A 13,511-nucleotide genomic window follows, 5' to 3' on the forward strand; every position below is an offset into this window, starting at 1 on the left:
CTGAGGGCTGATCCCTAGAAAAACATTGTGTAAGATGATATCGCCAAACAGAGACTAGTGCAAGCAAAAGAAAAACATGAGGCAATTCCAGGAGCAGAGAGCACTATCTTACATAATATGCTCTGTATCTTATTTATTTATTTATTTATTCATTCATTCATTCATTCATTCATTTTTATATCCCACTCTTCCTCCAAGGAGCCCAGAGCGGTGTATTACTGTACATACTTAAGTTTCTCCTCACAACAACCCTGTGAAGTAGGTTAGGCTGAGAGAGAAGTGACTGGCCCAGAGTCATCCAGGAAGTCTCATGGCTGAATGGAGATTCAAACTCGGGTCTCCCCGGTCCTAGTCCAGCACTCTAACCACTACACCACGCTGTAAAGACTGAGTTAAGAGAAAATGCATTATGAACACTAGGAATTAAATCACAGGTACGCTTTTTGCTTCTTAATAATTAAAGATTTTGTGCTGGGTCCGGTGGTAATGGACCTGCCCCAGAGGGATTGGTGAACACCCCAAAATATCGTTTGGACTTTGTGTGGGAAAATTAGTGCAGAGTGAAGCAGTTCCACATCACAATAAATTGAGTGCAAAGTACTGCTTACAGAAAAATGACAGAGGGGGTGGGGTGGGGTTCAAAAACAAAAGATTTATTTGCAGGTAAGAGGTACAATGGAGTAAGAGAGTCACTGAAAGCAATATTATTACTAAAACTATGTTACAAGATTAACCATATAACCGCTAGGAGGAAATTTAGCTTAATGTCCTAATTAAAGTAGCTTCTAGGCTGGCCAGAGAAAGGAGGCTCAGAGGAACAGGTTCTTGGATTTAAGTGAGAAGACACAGAGATGGGGCGATCCCAGACTGGGGCGCAGCAGTTTTCATACAACCTCATGTCTTCCTTCAGTAGCGGGTAGATCCTCATAGCTCAGGAGCAACTGAAGGACTTCTTCCCTCGGGGATGGACCGGGGAGCAGTGAGCAGCAGCAAAGGATCAAGGGAGTAAGGTAGCAAGGATAGATCAAAAGGATGTCTGTTCTTGTGAAGCCAGCTCCAGGAAGTAGCAAGGAGGGCTGTGCGGATCAGGTCCGGCAAGGGAGCCAATCTAGGGCCTGGAAGCAAGGGTGGCCCGCAGAGCAAGACACAGCCAAATGGTATAGCAACTGGAGACCAAGGGGAGCACACTGTGTTGGGGACACCCTGACCCCAACATTAAACCCAGAATTATCAACCCAGAATTGTGTAGAATTCAGGCCTGTGTCTGAATTCCATTTTATTAAGGGATCAATTAATGCCTGAATTCAGATGACCTAACCAGTACGTGTGATAACCAGACCTCATGACTGCCTGGTAAATGATTTGTGAAGGCAGGGGTAATCTAGCATTGTTTCTCAGTGCTTGTGAAACTCACAAGAGACACAATGGGTCAGGCTTAATTACCAGTCTCACACTGCTAAAATTAACTTGCTCTCCTGTAATCCCCTTACCTTGCTGACATCATGCTTCTCTCTTAGTCAAATGTATTGATTAACTAGCCTCAAACATGTACCCCTTTTTGATGTTACTTTAAACATTCTTTTGTTATAATTACACACTGGATAGATGTCCAGAATTGATGATGATGATGATGATGATGATGATGATGATGATGATGATGATTTATTCAATTTCTATACCATCCTTCCAAAAATGGCTCAGGGCAGTTTGCACAGAAAAACAACAAACAAATAAGATGGAGTCCTGTCCCCAAAGGGCTCACAATCCGAAAAGAAACATAAGATAGACACCAGCAACAGTCACTGGAGGTACTGTGCTGGGGGTGGACAGGGCCAGTTATTCTCCCCCTGCTAAATAAAGAGAATCACCACATTAAAAGGTGCCTCTTTGCATAGTTAGCAGGGGTAACCTCCCTTACTTGCCTCCCTTTTTGCCTCCCTTATTGTCACCTTGCATTTCTTTTGCCAGAGTTTGTGTTCCTTTCTGTTCTCTTCATTTGGACAGGCCTTCCAATTTCGGAAAGAAGTCTTCTTCCTTTTTATGGCTTCCTTGACAGTACCTGTTAGCCATGCTGGCATCCTCTTGGAATTAGTGATACCTTTCCTCCTTTTGGGTATACATACCTTTTGGGTATACGGGCTTCTAGTATTGTGGTTTTTGAGTAAACTTCATGCACTCTGGAGCAAAGTGGCTCTCCTGATTTTCCCTTTCAGCTTTCTTTTCACCATACTCCACATTTTAGAGAAGTTTCCTCTTCTGAAATTCAAAATGTATTTGTATGTAAATTCAAAATGTATCCACTAGCACAACACAGTGTTCAACATGTGCTGTGTCTGCTCCTGAGCAAGCTCTTCCTGCATCCATTTACTTCTGTCTCTCTGTCTATCATTCTATCTATCCATCTATCTATCTATCATATTTTTATACTGCCTTATATGTACATCTATAGGCAGTGTACAAAATTTAAAATATTTACAAGTCTCAGATTAAAATACATGACACACTAAAAACAATAGAATAAAATAGTTATTAAAACAAGTTTTTAAAATTATGGAAATGTCATTATAGAAGTTGTGCAATAGATTTTGCGCAGACATACGATTTTCTTTCACATGTGCTCCTTTGTTCCTAATTCCTTTTTGAGTCCGCATATGAGCCTTTCTTTTCCGTCATAGTAATTTGTCAGTGTTAAACCCATATGTGTGGCCCAATTCAATATTTCCTTTTGGACCCAAGTTCTTAGAGGATCTAACCTAAATTCTTCACTGTGTCCCATATATCTGTAGATATACAATACAATATATATCTGTATACCGTACTGTATATCTGAATGATGCAGACACAGGAAGAGGCATTCCTGGTGGCTGCTTTCCAGTTTGGAATCCTTTATCCACATGTCTGCTAAAGATTGGCCAAATTCCAAATCCAATGCTATATGTTTTTCATTTACTACACACACACAACCCAGGATTCCTTGAGGCTGCAGGTGGCCAGAAAATTTTCCCAGACAGAAAGCGTTTCCCTTTTATTTCAGTCAAAGCCACCCAGAGATGTACGTTTTGGGCCGAATAGAAATATGTTTGCTAAACAAACAAACAAACAAATGTGCAGCTCACGGCATGCAAAGGAATGGACCACGTTTGCCTCCTCCACTGAAGCCCTCACACCAGAGCACCATCTGCCTCTCAGCAGGGCTAGTCCAAGGATTGCTACCACCCCAGGCAAAGCCTGTTTTTGGTTTCCCCATGCCCCCTTCACCCACATGGACACGCACCTCCGGTCCTCAGAGTGGGTAAGTGGGCAGGCAGCTAAGTCCCCATCAAGCAAGCAGGCAGGCTGTGCCTGCTGCACTCCTGCCTGCCCACTAGCTGTTCTTGCTGTTTTGCTGCCTTCACCTGCTGGTTCTGTGGAGCCAGCCTACTGCAGCACATTATGATGACAATGCACAATCCAGCAATGTGATTATAACATGCCATGGCAGGCCAGCTGCCCAGAGACAGCTGGTAACAGCAGGAGTGGTGGATGGAGGCAGTGAGGAGAGCAAGTGAGCAGCTCACTTGGACAATGCACAGAAGGTGTGTGTGTGCACCCACCTGTGCTGGTGAAAGGGGTGGGATGCAACCGCACACCCCACAGGTTGCTGCCCCGGATGGTCAACTAGGACTGCCTAGCAGGCGGTCTGGCCCTGTTTTTACTCTCTGGGTAAAAAATGAGCTGTGCTGTTGCTGCCCGTTCCTGCTTGCTGCCCTAGGCAACCACCTAGTTCACCTAGTGGCAGGGCTAGATCTGACTATCAGGGTGTGCATGAATCTCTTAAAGTGGAGAAGGAGTGGCTGGTTGGGCACATGGGCTTTATGAAATATTCTTAACTGTATTTTCACAGCCTTGTTTCATTGCTATATGGTATCAATGTGTAATTACTGGGCCAGATGTTCCAATATAGGCGGGCAGGAACAAGGGCTGCGTGACCCTCAAGGGCATATTTCTGCAAGGGAGGGCAGGAGAGGAGAGAAGCAGAAATTGCTACCCCCAACCATCCACACTTAGCTGAAGAACAAACATACACCCATAGTGTTCTGCGGGCTCTCTGCAAGGTCACCACCCTGCTTCTTCTTCTCTCCTACAACTGCACATGGGCCAATGTACTTACTTTAAACTGAGCAATATCCAGACTATTTAGCCATGACTAAGCACCATCGAAATCAATGGAACAAGTAAGTCATGAGAAACTTAGGTCTCATTGATTTCTGTGTTACTTCATCATGGCTAACCTAGTCTGGATCTTGCCCACTATATTTACCAATGATTAAAAAGGTTTATTAGTGTCTTATTTTAAAATCCCAGTTATTTGGATTTGGCCATAGCACTAATCGGAATACATGAGTCCCCAGTAAGACAGATAGCGATTGTGGTGTCTAGGCGAATGAGTAAGGTTTCTTGGTATGCATTATGCATCTACTCACAGAAAGATGCATACTCTTTGAGGAGAGCTGGTCTTGTGGTAGAGAGCATATATACTTGAAGTTAACCTGAAATTAACTCACAACAGTTGACTCTCCATTCAAGGTCTCTTTGCAGGATTGACACTCCTTTGGCTTACCTCCCCTCCACTGATCCCTCAAATGAGCGGAAAAACTAATTATCTTAGCAGGGAAGTCAGATAAGGCTGCAAATGCACATTCCATCCTTATCAAAAGAAGGCTAGAGTGGGTGATAGGAATTCAGAGATGTACCCATTAAAACACTGATTAGTTTTACCAGGTGTTTCCAACTGAAAAGAGTCCCTGTGTTTGCACTACATTTGCATTAACCGATCCATGCATTGTGTTGTACCACAGTGCAACCGACAAACAATGGGATCTTCTGTGATTCCTCAGAACTGCCCTAGCCAGGAAAGAAGGTCAGTTGGAATGTCCTCTTAGGACACGTTTTGGCTTTTAATTGCCCCTGGATTCTTGAGGCAGTGTGCTCCCCTTGCTATACTACTTGGCTGTGTTTTGCTCTGCGGGCCACCCTTGCTTCCAGGCCCTAGATTGGCTCCCTTACCAGATCTGATCTGCACTAGGGTTGTGCGTTTGGGTTTTTTTCTGTTTTGTTTGTTTCGGCCCGAATCCGAAATACCCCCTTTTTGTTCTTTGTTTGAAACCAGCCAATCCGAAACACCCCAATTTTGTTCTTTGTTCGAAATTGCAAAATCCAAATCTGAAACATTTTGGATTTTAAAAAATGGCCCCAGGAAAAACCTAGTGGGTGGGGGTGGTAGTGCCCAATGGGTGGAAACTACCACTCAAATTTCAGAGGAATTGGGCAAAGGGCTGGGTTTGGGTGAATTTTTGAAGTATAGGATTTTTCCCTTAGGGAAGAATTGAGGTTTTAGCAAAAGTATAGCTTCATGTTGGGAGGAAAGGGGTGGCCCAGAACAGAGTAGGGTGGGTGGTATTGCCCAGTGGGGGCAAGGAAGCTGCCAGAATTATTTCAAAGGAATTGGGCAGAAGGCTGATTTTTAAAGATGTAATGGAGTTTGCATGTCTGTAAAGTTCTTCCCCATAGGGAATGATGGACCTCCATAATTCCTGCCCCATTACTGCACTTGGGGGGCACCAGGGTGGCCCAGAGCAAGTGGTGGTGTAGACCACATAGGGTGCCAACCAGCCCAGTGGGTTGCTAACCATGGGGTACTGGGTTCTGTTGTTTCTGAGATGTTTTGAGTGTAGATTCAGATTCTCTGGTAGCATATGAGAGTGGATTCATGGTTTGTCATTGAAAATCTCATATGCTACCAGAGAATCTACACTCAGAACACCTCAGAGACAACAGAACTCAGCACCCCATGGGTTAGCAACCCATGGGGGCGGTTGGCACCCTATGTGCACTACACCATCACTCACTCCCGGCCACCCCAGGGCCCCCCAGGTGGAGTTATGGGTCTGCTGAAACTTCCATTATTCCCTGTGGGGGGCGGAACCTTAAAGAAGCATAAACTTCCAACAATTCCTAAGATATCCGCCCTTTGTCCTATTCCTTTGGAATCTGGGTTGTGGCAGGCACCCCTTGGGGCACTGCCACCCAACCCACTCTTTTGCCCCTCAGGCCCCCCTTTCTGCCCCGAATCTGCCCCAAAGTCATTTCAACTTCAGACATTCTTTAAAAATCAGCCCTTTTCCCAATTCCTTTGGAATCTGGGTGGCAGCAGGCACCCATTAGGGCACTACCACCTGAACCACTCTTCTGCCCCTAAAGCCCCCTTTCTGCCCCCAATCCACCCCAAATAACATCAACATCACACATCAACAACAGCAGAGCTTTGGAAAAAATCAGGCAAATTTCCAAAGGTCATGCACATCCACATTCCCCCTGGCCGAAATGCAATCGATCTACACACAACAGTGTGAAACAAGAACAATGAAATGCACACTGCCCCACTGACCAATGAGGGTAAAATTTACCCCTAGATTTGCTTAAAAGGAATAAGGAGGCAATTGCCAGCAGATCAGCCCATGCTTTCGCTGGCCAATCTGCGGGCTGGAAGGGCTAGAAATTCAGACAGATGTCAAAACTAAAAATGGAGACAGAAGGAGAAAGACTTTCTGCAATTGCAAAATGGAATTCCAAAACAGCCGAAACAACAAAACATTTTCTATCCGAAACAGGGACGTTTTGCTTTGGCTACAAAATTTTCTGTTTTGAGCATTGGGTGTTTTGTTTTGGCTACAAAACAGACGAAATGGCCTGTTTTGTTCACAAAACATTTTGTATCCGAAACGAAACACACATCCCTAATCTGCACAGCCCTCCTTGCTAGTTCCTGGAGCTGGCTTCACAAGAACAGACATCCTTTTGATCTATCCCTGCTACCTTCCTCCCTTGATCCTTCGCTGTTGCTCACTGTTCCCCAGTCCATTCCTGAGGGAAGAGGACCTTCAGATGCTCCCGAGCTATGCGAATCTAACTGCTACTGAAGGAAGACATGAGGTTGTATGAAAACTGCTGGGCCCCAGTTTGGGATAGACCTATCTCTACTTCTTCTCACTTAAATCCAAGAACCTGTTCCTCTGAGCCTCCTTTCTCTGGCCAGCCTAGAAGCTACTTTAATTCAGACATTAAACTAGATTTCCTCCTAGAAGTTATATGATTAATCTTGTAACATAGTTTTAGTAATAACATTGCTTTAAGTGTTGCACTTACTCCATTGAACCCCTTACCCACAGATAAACCTTCTTTTGTTATTGAACCGCCCCCCCCGCCGTCATTTTTCTGTAAGCAACACTTTGCACTAAATTTATTCTGATGTGGAACTGCTTCACTCAAAGCTAATTTTCCCACACAAAGTCCAAACGAAATTTGGAGTCCGAACTCCATAAGTCCGAACTCCATAATTCCTTTGAAATAATTCTGGCAGCTTCCTTGCCCTTACTGGGCACTATCACCCACATTACTCTGCTCTGGGCCATCCCTTCCTCCCCGACGTGAAGTATACTTTTGCTGAAACCTCCATTATTCCCTATGGGAATAATCTTAAACTTCAAAAATTCACCAAAAATCCGCCCTTTGCCCAATTGCTCTGAAATTTGGGAGATAGCTTCCATCCATTGGGCACTACCACCCCAACCCCCTAGTTTTGCTGCAGGGATCGGTCTTGTCCCCCATGCTGTTTAACATCTACATGAAGCCGCTGGAAGAGGTCATCCGTGGACTTGGACTGAGTTGTCAGCAATATGCGGATGACACTTAGCTCTATCTCTCCTTGTTATCTGATCCTAGGGAGGCGGTGGATGTCCTGAATCGGGGGCTGGAGACAATGATGGGCTGGATGTGGGCTAATAAACTGAAATTGAATCCGGAAAAGACGGAGGTACTGTTGGTCAGTAGGAGAGCCAATCGGGATGAGGATATTTTACTGGTTCTGGATGGGGTTGCACTCCCCTTGAAGGAGCAAGTACGCAGCTTGGGGGTACTACTGGACCCGGCTCTGCTTTTGGAAGCTCAGGTGGAGGCGGTGGCCAGGGGTGCCTTTGCACGGCTTCGGCTAGTGCGCCAGCTGCATCCCTTTCTCGAGAAGGCAGATCTGGCCACGGTTACCCATGCCTTAGTCACGTCGCGGCTGGATTACTGTAACGCGCTCTACATGGGGCTGCCCTTGAAGAATATCCGGAGACTGCAGCTAGTGCAAAACGCGGCAGCGAGGGTGTTATCCGGAGCTGCCCGTTGGGAGCACATCACCCCCATTCTGAAAGAGTTGCACTGGCTGCCGGTTCATTTCCGGGTCCATTTCAAGGTGCTGGTTTTGACCTTTAAAGCCCTTAACGGTTTGGGCCCGGGGTATTTGAGGGACCGCCTGCTCCCAAGGGTTGCTGTCCACTTGACGAGGACATCTGAGGGGGCCCTGCTCTGGGTGCCGACAATGAGAGAGGCCCGGCTGTCGTGCACTCAGGACAGGGCCTTCTCTGTTGCCGCTCCCAGACTTTGGAATGCTCTCCCAGTGGCCATTCACTCCTTGGACTCCATCACGGTTTTTAGAAAGCTTGTTTAAACTTGGCTTTTTACCCAGGCTTTTACATAATCGTTTTATTGCTGCTACTGTGTGTTTTTACTTGTATTGTTTTTATGCCTGTTTTTTATATGTTTTTATATTTTTTAGCTTGATGTTTTTATTGTCTTTTTATTGTATGTTTTTAACTTTTGTAAACCACCTTGGGGTTGTCTTTTAACGAAAGGAGGTATAGAAATGCAACAATAAATAACAAATAAATAAATAAATCTCTATTTACCACCAATTATGTACTACTTTCGTACTTGACATTATTTGATTACTAGGAAAAAATGGGTTCCATCCTTAAATGATTAAGCTGAAGAGGACTCAAACCAGTGATATAGTTTATTAGACCAAATTACGTATTGGAAGGCATCAGTGTTCAGAGTTACCCAGAGTAACTGATCATTACCTGGGCCTCCTGCCACCATCCAGGCAGCTCTTTACTAAGCAGGAGCAGAGCCACCCCCCAGCAAACAGCCACTCCAAATCAGTCCTCTCCACCTTTCCCTCCTTCATGGTGGCAGCAACCACCACCGCTTGACTCAGTGCATGCCCTTCCGTGCCTCCCTCATGTGCTGCTGGTCTGGTGGAAAAAAGGGGGATGAAACAGAAGATAACATGTCAAGAGCGCAGCAGAGCACTGGAACCCTTTTGACTTTTCCTCTTTCTTGCTCTTTCAAAATCCCCCCCCCCTTTTCATAATCAGATCAGCAGCATACAAGGAAGGTGCCAGAGGGTGGCACCAAGTCAGGCAGTGCAGGTTGCTGCTGCCATGGAGGGGGGCAGAGCAGAGAAGTTCGAGAAGGGTGTGTATGTGGAGGGGAATGACATTTGGCACCCTGCTTCAGACAAAAGAAGGTATTGGGTCTTGAATGCTGACTGGCAAGAGGAGAGGTGAACCTTTAAAATAAAATAGGTAGTTTTCAATTTTTTGTACTGTTGTTCCAGCAGTGTTAGCAATGCAGCCATCAGAGAAATATGCAGAGAAATCAGATGAGCAGTATATATTCATATATATTCATGAACACAGTTCTACTACTATTAAACAATTTAATATTTAAAATTTTAAGTGTTTTGTGTATTAACCCTACAGCAATACAGTTAAAAAGTATTTTCATTTGGGCCACCCCAGCCTGTTCTTCATTTACAGCCAAAATCAAACTTGGATACATGACCCAACAGTTGCTCTCCCTCTCTCTTTTTTTTAATTAAAGATTTTTATTTAAAAGTAGAACAAGAAAAGGGGGGGGGGACATTCTCCACACTTGAGCTTCCAACAACTACATATTGTATATTTCATATAACAATCCAAAATTTCAAATTCCCCCTCTGATAATAATCTTTTCACTCTCAGTGTATATCACGAAAGGCAAAGATGGGAATATGGGTAATACAATGGTTAGTCAACTACTGATACACTGCCCTCAGCCTTCAATTTTAAAAGAAACCGAATCTTGAATATGGATTTAGACCTTGTGCTATATTAAGATTTATAAAAGGTTCCCAAATTGCCACAAATGTTTCATCTGAGTTATTCCACATATAGGCGGTGAACTTAGCCATCGAAGCATACTCCCATATCTTTAGAAGCCATTCATCCACAGTCGGGATTATCTGCGACCTCCAATTTGCAGCATAAAGGATCTACTAGTTTTGTACTTGGCATTATTTGATTACTAGGAAAAAATGGGTTCCATCCTTAAAAGATTAAGCTGAAGAGGAGCCAAACCAGTGATATAGTTTATTAGACCTAATTACGTATTGGAAGGCATCAGTGTTCAGAGTTACCCTGAGTTTGGAGTAACTGATCATTACCTGGGCCTCCTGCCACCATCCAGGCAGCTCCTTACAAAGGAGGAGCAGAGCCACCCCCCTGCAAACAGCCAAAAAGGGGGGATGAAATAGAAGATATTATGTCAAGAGCACAACAGAGGACTGGAACCCTTTTGACTTTTCCTCTTTCTTGCCCTTTCAAAATCCCCCCCCCTTTTCATAATCAGGTCAGCAGCATACAAGGAAGGTGCCGGAGGGTGGCACCAAGTCAGGCAGTGCTGGATGCTGCTGCCATGAAGGGGGGCGGAGCAGAGAAGTTCGAGAAGGGTGTGTATGTGGAGGGGAATGACATTTGGCACCCTGCCTCAAACAAATGAAGGTATTGGATCTTGAATGCTGACTGGCAAGAGGAGAGGTGAACCTTTAAAATAAAATAAGCTGTTTTCAAGTTTTGTACTCTTATACCAGCAGTGTTAGCAATGCAGCCATCAGAGAAATATGCGTTCAAACACAAGGGAAGCTATTTCCAACCAGATCTGGTTACAGTGGAATATGTTGATTCCCTGGAGAATATGGAAATCAGAGACAGCGATTTATTGCTAGTCACTTATCCCAAATCAGGTAAGAATGGATATATGTTCATGAGCAGAGGTCTAACTACTATTAAACAATTTAATATTTAAATATTTAAAGTGTTTTGTGTATTAACCCTACAGCGATGAAGTTAAAAAGTATTTTCATTTCGGCCACCCCAGCCTGTTCTTCATTTACAGCTGAAAGAAACTTGGATAGGTGGTGTGACAGTTGCTCTCATGCAACCCTTGTTGTCCTTGGCCTTCCTTGCCTCTCTTCCTCCACCAGGCCCAGTGTGCATCCTTCTATTGTGTCCCCCCTTGGGACAGAGTCACACTATCCTGCTTGTATATTCAGTGGCTGACATACTGTGCAGGGGAATGTGAGCACTGACCTTGCACATGTGTACACACCTGCAATGGTGCTGCACTGCTGTGAAAAACACCTCCATGCATGGACACAACACCCAATGGAAAAAATGGATGTCGTGTCAAACAGTTCTGTCCATAGAGTCCTTATTACCTGTAGGGCAACCGCACATGGCACTGCACATGCACAGGGGCACGGGTGCTTTTGAACCCCCAGAGTACACTTTTTCTGTAGACCCCACTCCAGACATTAGGAGTGCCATAGGCACTTACATGTTCAGTGGGACAAGCATGGAGGAAGACACACCCCTCCGTTGTCATTCCCTCCCTCCCGCCCAACCAAACATGCTTACAGTGCCATATGTCTGAAGGGGGAGGTGTTGTAAAGGTCTTCACTGGCAATTCCATGCTTTGCAACCCCTACCAATGTGATATTCCGTCTAGAGATGTGCATATCAGGTCGTATAAAAATATGATTAAATGAATGAATGAATGAATGAATGAATGAATGAATATTCCCCTTCACAGGAACAATATGGACTCTTTGAGCTTGATTCATCATGACTTTGAGCTTGATTCAGCATGGAGTTCACCGAGATGGAACTTAAGCTACAGATTTATTAGACAGAGTCCCATGGCTGGAGTACAATATCTGCAATATGGATTTTGAGAAGCGCCCATCACCTTGTCTCTTTGCTACCCATCTACCCTACTATCTAGTACCAAAGGGGTTATGAAATGGAAGAGCAAAAGTAAGGTGAGCCACTTTTTAATTCTGTTAAATTAAACTTTGTTTTCTCCTCCTTTAACTTAACATGTCCATTTTCATGGATAATATTGACTGTCTCTTGACATCTCCACACTTCTCTTCCTTCTTTGGTATGAATGAAAGACCCTGAGGGCCAAACCATGGCTTATGGGAGACATTCCTTCTCCCAAGACTGGAAGTCTCATCCATGCATATATTGATTGATTGAGTGAGTGATTGAGTGATTGATTGATTGATTGATTAAACTTCTATGCCACCCAAACTTTTATCTCTGGGAGGTTAACATAAAAACAATTAAAAAACATAAAAAAGTTAAAACAACGCAACAATTTAAAAACAGCCATAAAATTAAAACCACAGAATTTGGGAAAGCTTGAGTGAAAAGTTGGGTTTTCAAGTGTTTTTTAAAAATTGCCAGAGATGGGGAGGATCGTATCTCAGCAGCGAGCACATTCTACAATCTCAGGGCAGCGACCAAAAAGGCCCGTCTCTGTAGCACAAGGCTGAATGACCGGAGGCCAAAAGTCTATGAATATCTGACCAAGCACCTTCATGGTGAACAGTTTTATGGGTAATCTCTTTAGTAACTGATCTAAAAGGAAGATGACCATAAACTTAATCTAACTAGAGAAAATTACAGTGAAAACCTAATGTTCATATCACTGAATGGTCTGAATTTTAAAATATTGTTTTTTCTGCAGATTATTTATGTAGCGAGAAACCCAAAAGACGTAATGATCTCCTTTTACCATTTTTCCAAATGTGCAGTGACATTAGAAGAAATAGAAGACTTTGGTGTGTTTAAGGAGCGGTTTTTATCTGGCAAAGGTAAACATTATTTGCTACCACACCCTTGTCTCTGTACCCCTTCTCGGCATTTGAGAACAAGCTCTTGAGAGCACAGGAAAAGAGTATATTCAGCTTCTATGAAGAAGTTCTGTCCTATTTTTTAAAAATCCAATGGCTCCCTTCCTCCAAACAAAAAAAAAGTTTATTCTATGAAAAATAAATTCAGTAGCTGGCATCCAGCCTCATCAAGTGATTGTGCAAATGTGCTGCACAAGGGCAAAGTTGTGGTGCTAGCCAGTTCTGCTCACTCTGGAGCCTGCATTCCAGACCAGTTTTGCACTCGTGCAACCATCCTTCCACTTGTGCAACACGGTGTGCAACATGTGCTGTGTCTGCTCCTGAGCAAGCTCTTCCTGCATCCATTTACTTTTGTGCATAAGTGAGACTTCTGGATTTTGTGCATATTATTTTCTTGAGCAAGCGCTACTTTTCCCCCAAGTGCTTTTTCAGTCTGCATATGACCGATACTTTTGCATAATAGTATAGTGCCAGTATTAATGTATATAGTGACCAGTCACTGACCAGCCCCTCCTATCCCCTAAAGCATTAACCAGAAGTTAACCCCGTCCTGACTTACAATCCCTACCTCTAACCAGATCTGTCCTTGTGGCCAAGGGGTTGAGACTGTGACGAACGTCCTTTTATA

At 44.1% G+C, this 13,511-nt stretch overlaps 1 pseudogene; it reads left to right on the forward strand.

The window, feature by feature from the left end:
- Window positions 1-10,785: 10,785 nt before the first annotated feature.
- LOC128339246 (amine sulfotransferase-like) overlaps window positions 10,786-13,511 on the forward strand; it is a 47,405-nt pseudogene continuing 44,679 nt past the window's right edge.

This window comes from Hemicordylus capensis, chromosome 1 (assembly GCF_027244095.1).
Source record: "Hemicordylus capensis ecotype Gifberg chromosome 1, rHemCap1.1.pri, whole genome shotgun sequence".
NCBI classification, from domain to species: Eukaryota; Metazoa; Chordata; class Lepidosauria; order Squamata; family Cordylidae; genus Hemicordylus; species Hemicordylus capensis.